An 8257-nucleotide genomic window follows, 5' to 3' on the forward strand; every position below is an offset into this window, starting at 1 on the left:
CAATGAATTTCTTTCTTGGGAATTTGACCTGCAGGTATGGGAAGAGTCTAGCCTGGCATTTGAAACAGAAGTAGAAATATGCTCAGAGATTATCAGACACAGAGCAAGTAGCTGAATTATGGTAATGGTGCAGCATTAGAGTCAAGAACTAAGAATGGCAGCTGCTTTGATTGTCAACAACATACCGATGAAACCTGTTGCCAAATGACTTCTGGACTGACTTCAATAATTTATAACCCATTTCAGTTCTCTCTAGTTCGTTTATGTGGTTTAATTTTTAAATCAAGCACACCGTCACACCGTGTTTTCCCGAAAATAAGACCTAGCTGGATAATCAGCTTTCATGCGTCTTTTGGATCAAAAATTAATATAAGACCTCGTCTTATTTTACTATATATAAGGCTGGGTCTTATATATAAGTTACTAATATATATGTTACTAATATAAGACTGGGTCTTTTATTAATTTTTGCTCCAAAAGACACATTAGAGCTGATGGTCGGCTAGGTCTTATTTTCGGGAAAACACGGTACTAAGCACTAAAAAACCCCACTTGTGAAATGAGTAGATAAATATTAAAAGACAGTTACAGCAATAATCCATGTCTGAATCCTAGAGAGATAAAAAGTTCTATGAGTAAAAAAATTGAAAGAGCTCTTCCACTGAGGTCTGTAAGACAATGGAAGCAGGAACAACACCGCTTGGGGGCACCTCTAACAGATGGTAACACAAATGGGAGAGGGTGCAGTTCCTCGCAGACAGCCATGGTGTTTTGGCACTTTTAGAGCTCTGGCTGTTTAGTCATGACACTTGACAGAAGACTTCAGTGGCATGTCTGGTAGAAGAATAACACCTGGTGGGGTCTCCAGCATGTGGTGATAGATGGGGGATCAACAGCTGCATCTAGCAGGAGACCTCAGTGCCCTTTCAAGTGACAGGATGGGGGAGCTGAACCACCCAGTAAGAGATAGTGGGAAAATGGCAGTGCTTCATCGTGAGCACCTGTGAGACACATCTTGGGTTTTAGAGACACTTGTGAGAGATGGGGAGGGAGTTCTCAAGGAGCTGGAAGTCCTACATTCTCATGTGGGCCCAAGAGCCAGGAAACTTTGAATCTTGAATGTTGCTATGAGTCAGTCTATATTCCACAGGCATATGCAGTTTGGGAAAACTTGGATTGTGCCTTGTTTTCTAGGATCATTTCCAGTGAGCTGGGATGGAGAGACATGGGGGCTGCGTGGAGCATCTGGGTGAGTGAGATATTTTTTCCTTTTCCTTTTCCCTTTCCCTTTTTCTCCCCCCTCCCCCCTTCCTTCTCCTTCCTTCTCCTCCCCATATGTCCTTTTTGCATTTATTACATCACCTCAAACAGTTCCTCAAACTCCCAACAATGTTGGAGTGAAACTTGCAGGTATTGGAATGGACACAACATGGAAATTTATATTTATTGAGTTCCTACTATATGCCACACATTTTCCTAGACGCTAAGAAAACAAAGACGAATGTGACTATTTTTTAGACAGTCGTCTTTGCACATCTCAGCAGCATTGACATTCTGACTGTTCCCTCCTTTAAACTTTCTTTACTGGACTTTTGGGACAATCCTCACCTGGACTTTTTTCCTTATCTCTCTGGCCTGGCCATTTTGGGGGTCTTTGATAACTGCTGTTTCTCTACTTGACACTTAAACGAGGGTGTTTTTCTTGATTCTTTCTTCAGTTTTTTTTAATACTCTGTTTTTTACTCTCTCTATATTTAAGGCTTCAGTTACTGTCTTTAACCCGATGACTCACAAATCCGTAGTTTCAGGTCAGATCTCCTTTCTATGTATCTGAATTCACATGTAGAGCTGGACAGAGAAACCTAAAATATTCAAAACAAACTCACTATCTTTCCTCCTAAATCTGTTTTTTATCCCTATATCCCTATTCACTCAGTCTCTTAAGCCTTGCAGTTACCTCCTTCCTTGGCCCCATTTTATTAGCACTCTCCTTCCTCCTTCCCCATCACCTCAACCAGTTCCTCACCAATGATTTCAACTCCTCTGCCTAATTAGGCTGATCTGAAAAAACAAAGGAACAACAAACAGTTAATCAATTTAACTATGCTTTCTTTAATTCTACGTACTACACCCAAGGAGACTGACAAAATGGCATGGATTGGTAGCTCTGCAAGTTCAGTTTACAATCTCTACGGAACTTTGAACACAACTTTGGATAATTTAAGCATTCACTGGATACTGTATGTTCCCCGCCTGCCACCTACATTAGCAGAGCACCTCCTTCCTATTTTTATAGAGAAAATAGAAACCAAAGACTGGGAACTTCCTCAGCTTTTTGCTGCCAGACCTCCATCTCTAAGCTGACCCCAAATTAAAGCTCCTTCTTTGTTTCCTCTCCTCTGGCTCAGTAGATATGACCTCTTTAAGCCTCCTACTTAAGTACAGTCGGCTACCTATTTTTTAGATCGTATTTCCCTTATTCTCCTCGTGGATCTTGCTCTGTTATCTTTCTTTCAGATGTATCTCCTCCAACATTCCCCTCTGTCTTTTTCTTTCCCTTTGGCATATAAACATGTTCAAGTCTCATTCATTTTAAAGCCAGCCAGCAAACAGAAAGGAGAAAACCTCTCTCTTTTTGCCCTGTCATTTTAAAACTGTAGCTCTCTCTGCTTCCATTCTCAGCCACACTTGTAGAAACTGTAGTGTACATTTATTGTCTCTATTTCTAAGTTCCCTCTTGTTCCTTATCTCATTGCAATCTAACTTTTGTTCTGTAGCTCTGTTGAAACTTCTTTTGTCAGTCGTGCTATACTCAGTGGATACCTCAAACAAAAATCTCTTCATCGCAAAATAAAAATACAGATACAAAAACATAAATAAATAAACCACAACAAAATAGGGCTTTGCTCGCCACTCCAGCATCTCCTTCATGTTCCATGCCATTGTCCCACCCTTCCTCCAAGAGTAACCAATTATTTCATAACTTTTAATTATAAAAGTCATCCCTTGGGTTTCTTGATGTTTTTGTTATTCAAGTGTGCATCCCTTGAAATGGTAGTTTTAGTCTGCCCATGTTTTAAAAACTCGATATATCTTTTAAGTTCTTTTTATATGTGCAGATTCTCTATTCCTTTCATTGCTTACAATTTATCTGTGAAAGAACTCATAGAGTTCCATAGTCTGGATTCTGCTGTTTACAGAATCACGATACAGTCCAATATGTCACTCAGTCCTCTGTGTTTGCTGCAAATTGGCAATGGGATCCAGAAGCTTTATCAGACCCCTGTTTGATCCCTTTGGCAAGACAATAGGTGGTAAGGTATCCTTTCATCTGGAGGCACATAATATCTGGTTTTTGTTCTTTCTTGATGTTACAGCCATTGATGTTCAATGCCTAGATCCATTAATTTATGGTAGTCGCAAAATAGAGATAATACAATTCTGTCATTTTTGTTTCCATATGTTAACTGGAATAATTTTCATAAGAATATACTCTTCATCTACTATTTGGTTACCCAGTGGTGTAGTTCATATAGAAAAAGCAAGAGAAATACTTGATTCTTTCACTTTATTTATCTAGGTTTCAACGTAGCCAGTTGGTTCCCTGTTACCTTCATGAGGTAACTAATTCAATTTAAAAAAAATTATTTAGAGCTCATGAATTTAAAGATAATTGACCATTTTCAACTCAGTTCAGTTGTCTTCTTTGATGCTCAAATTGTTTCATCTTTGGTCAGTGGGGCCTCTTCAGGTTGGCCCCTGAGTTCTTATGACATGATCTTAGGAGTCTGATAGCTTTTTTCTCCCTGGTGTGTCCTGGCTCATCATGTGCATTTACTGCTCCAGATTTGTAATCAGCCATTTCCCCAGAAAGCTTTTGTAGTGGGAGGGACTACCACCTTCTAAAATATATGTACGTCCAAGTCCTAACTCCTGGTACCTCTCAATGTGACTTTATCCTGAAACAGGGTTTTTGCGTATGTAATTAAGTTTAATATTTCCAGATCGTCCTGCATTGAGGGTGGGCTCTAAATGAATGACTGGTGGTATCTTTATAAAAGGAAGGAGAGGAAGATTTGAGCTATGCAGGCACAGAAGAAGGCCCTGTAAGACAGAGGCAGATTGGAGTTATGTTACCACAAGCCACGGAACCCATGGATCCACGATGAGCTGGGAGAAACAGAGAAGGATTTGCCCCAAACCTTCAGCATGAGTGGCCTACCCTACTGACTTGGGACTTCGGACCTTCAGAACTCGGGGAGAATCAATTTCTGTTGTTTTAAGCCACAAAATTTGTGGCAGCCCTGGCAACTAATATAGATTTCAGTTTTGGAAAGAGGGGTGCTGCTGTAACTAACAAAAGCTAAAACTCTGGAGGTGGCTTTGACTTGGGTAGTGGAAAGAGGCTATAAGAATTTTGAGGTGAAAATCATAGAAAAGGCCTAGATTTTTTCGAAGAGAGGGTTGGTAGAAATATGGATATTAATGGCAGTTCTGATGGAATTTCAGAAGGAAGTAAAGAGCGCTGTAGTAGAGAAAGTTTCTATCATCTTGGAGATCTATATCTATTTATCTGTATTTATATATGTATATAGTCATGCACAGAATATTAGTAGAAATGTGAATGTTAAAGTTTCTTTTAGTGAGGTCTCAGAAGGAAATGAACATATTAGAAACTGAAGGAAAGGCAATTCTTGTTATAAAGTGTCAGAGAACTTGGCTGAATTGTTCTATTGTTGAGTGAAAGCGGAGCTTAGAGGTGATGAATTTGGATATTTTGCTGAGGAGATTTCCAAGGAAAGTGTTAAAGAAACAGCCTGGTTTCTCCTTGTTGCTTATAGTAAAATGAAGGAAAGGGATAAATGAGAAGGAGCTGTTAAGTAAGAAGAAATAAGCACTTGATAACTTGGGAGGTTCTCAAACTATCCAGATCACAAAAGATGCTAAAGTTAGGAAATTTATCGCTGGAAAAGCATGTTCTAGAAAGAGCATCAAGGATGTGGCTGGGGAACCTTTTGTTTCAGAGATTAGGCTTGTGACTTATAGATTTACGAACCATCTCAGCAGAAGCCTGGAATAGATATAGGGCTATCCAGTAAAGATCTGTGGAGTAGTGTAATGGAGTAAACCCTCCGTAACATACACAGGAGGCCCACAAGGTTGTTGAGAATGCTGCATTAGCAGAAACATGACAACTTGGACAGAAGGGGACAGAGAGGACAAAATGAAGGAAGGCGTTTGGATTTCGAATTCTGCAGGCAGGAAACTGGTTGATATTGCTACTTTGTTGCAAACGTGGTACCCTTCAAGAAAAAGGAAGAATGTCTCCTAGGGCAGAGCTCCAGTGGCACAGAGGCTGGCAGGGACCCATCACAGGCCCACAGGGCAGAGCATCTGGCCACAGAGGATTATTTTCAGGCCTTGAAACCCAAAGGAATTTGTCCTGTTGGATTTGGAACTTGCTTGGGACTGGTGACCCCTTATCCCTTCCAATATCTCTCTTTTACAATGGAATGTCTATCCTGTGCCTGCCCCACCATTGTATTTGGGGAGCAGAGAGCTTGTTTTTCTAGATTCATAGGTCTACAGATAGAGAAGAATTGTGTCACAGGATGGATCATACACAGAGTCTCACTCATATCATGATTTAGATGAGATTTGGGATTTTTGAGCTGGTGATATTTTGATGAAATTTTAGAGTTGATGTTGTGATGTGTTGAGACTTTTCGGAATGCTGGCATGGAGTGAATGAGTTTTGCATGTTAGCTAGAAATGAATTTTATGGGGCCAGTGGTCAAAGTATAGACGATTGAATGGTCTCTCGCCCCCATATATGTCCTCCTGGAACCTGGGGATGTGACCTTATTTGGAAAATGGTCTTTGCAGATGCAGTTAAGTTAAAGATTTCACAATGACTTCAGCCTGGATTGGGTTGGGTCCTAAATCCAATGAAGTGTGTCCTTATAAGAGAAGGAAGAGAGTGAGACAAACACAAAGAGAAGGAAGGGCATGTGAAGACAGAGGCAGAGATCGGAGGTAAGCGGCTAGAAACCAAAGAGCACGTGAAGGCACCAGAAGCTTGGAAGATGCAAGGAATTCTCCCCTAGAGCGTTCAGAGGAAGCGTGGCCCTGCTGACATTTTGATTTCAGATGTCTGGCCTCCAGAACTTTGAGAGAATACATTTTTGTTGTTTTTTTCAGCCTCCAAATTTGTGGTAGTATGTTACAGCTGCGCTTGGAATCTAGTTTGACTAGTTTTCTTTAATGCAAAATAGTATTTCAAAACCATAATCTGGGTGCGAGGTATCTTCATCGAGATACTTGTATTTAAAGATTAGATACCATGTGAGTTCATAGTGATATTTCCAATTAAAATTCAGCACTATGGGGTTTTCACTGAGCAATCCTGGTTATCAAGGATGCATGGACGATCTAAGTAGAACATCACATAATTACTTTCTTGTTTTATCGCACATTCTACACACAATATCAGATTACAATACCAGTATTACCACCAACAATTACGATTACTGAAAACAGTTAATTTTTTTGCATATGCTACGGCTATTCCCACCTCTCTCCCATTTTGTTTTTATAGTTGTACTATATCTACACTATTAGATCATATAGCCATTCTATGCTATACTCTTTCTCTGTTATCCCTCATTTAGTTCTACAAGTATTTAATACTCACTAGTAGTCATTATGTTAATGTCTCCAAGTCATTTTGTTTTCCTGCCACTTGTTTTGTAGGAAATTCCTTGGAAAAAGGCTTATGGGAACAATACTGAATTCTTATACGTTGATAAAAGTGTGTCTGTGTCCTTCCTACTTAAAGGTTAATATCCTTGACTTACATGTTCTGTCTGTATCTTAAATATGTTAATACATTTAAAAGTTTCTTTTATTTTTTAATTATGGTTGGCATACAGTATTACATTAATTTCAGGTGTACAACATAGTGATTAGACATTTATCAAACTTACAAAGTGATCGCCCTGCTATGTCCCGTAGCCATCTGACACCATACATAGTTATTACAATATTATTGACTATATTCCCTATGCTGTACTTTACATCCCCGTGTTAATACATTTTCAACAACATAAAGTATTGTTGCTATAGAATCTGATGATAATCAAATTTTCTTTTCCGTATAAATCATATGCTCTTTTGATTAGATGCAGGGCAGATTTCTTTAAAATTTAAACTTTATTAATTTTATTAGGAAATCTTGCAGTTGATTGTTCTAGATTCGTATTCTCAGGCACCTGGTTGCTCTTTCAATGGATAGGTAGTGGCTCCTAGGACAGCTGACTGGAAACATGGAGTGTAATTCATGATGTTTTCTCAGGGCTGGTAAGCAGCATCCTACTTCTACTCATTTGCAACCATGCCCTAGATTTTCTCCTTATCTTCCCTCCTTACATTCAACCAATCACCATATACCGTTGGATTCCGTCTCTGTTAAATCTGTCAAATCCACCCTTTTCTTCATTTCTATTGTCACTACTATAGTTTAAATCCTTATCATATTTCACCAGCTACTTCTGGTCCCCAACTTCAACTCACAATCCAGTCTCCACCCGTATGCCCTTTTAAACCTCTAAACCTAAATCTTACTTATTGCTATAAACAAACAGACAGAGATCCAGACAAGCCTGTAATCTCTGGCTATACCCTATAGGATATACTATAAGCCATTTAAAATAATGCACCTTCCAAACCTAGATCCTGCTTTAGGATTGAGATGCGCCTTGTCTGTCGCAGCTCCCTTACCCACTACGCACACAACAACCCAGACTGCTTGGTTTCCTGCACACACCACAGTATTTCCCATGTTCTTGCCTTTGATGTGCAAAGGCCCTCCACCTTCTTCTCTCCTCTCTTTGCCAGGATAACTCCTGCTAATCCTTCAAGTCTCCGCTGCAGCATCACCTTTTCTGAGCAACTTTCTGTATCCCCTTATCTCAGCTCTAGATTCAGCGCTTTTCCTCTGGGACCCTTTGATATCTATGCAAACTACAGTTTGCACAGCAGTGGACTTACCTGCTTTCTTGTAGTAGGTGTTTAATGTCCTTTAAGGAGTCTTCATTCTGTTTGTAATTCCAGTGCCTTAGGTGTTAAATATCTTTTTTAAAATTAAACGTTTTGTTTTGAGGTCATTGTAGACTCACATGCACTTGTAGGAAATAATAGAGATCCCCTGTACCCTTTACCCAGTTCCCCCAATGATAACATGTTGCAAAACTGTAGT

The sequence above is a fragment of the Rhinolophus ferrumequinum genome, chromosome 5, assembly GCF_004115265.2.
Source record: "Rhinolophus ferrumequinum isolate MPI-CBG mRhiFer1 chromosome 5, mRhiFer1_v1.p, whole genome shotgun sequence".
Lineage (NCBI taxonomy): Eukaryota > Metazoa > Chordata > Mammalia > Chiroptera > Rhinolophidae > Rhinolophus > Rhinolophus ferrumequinum.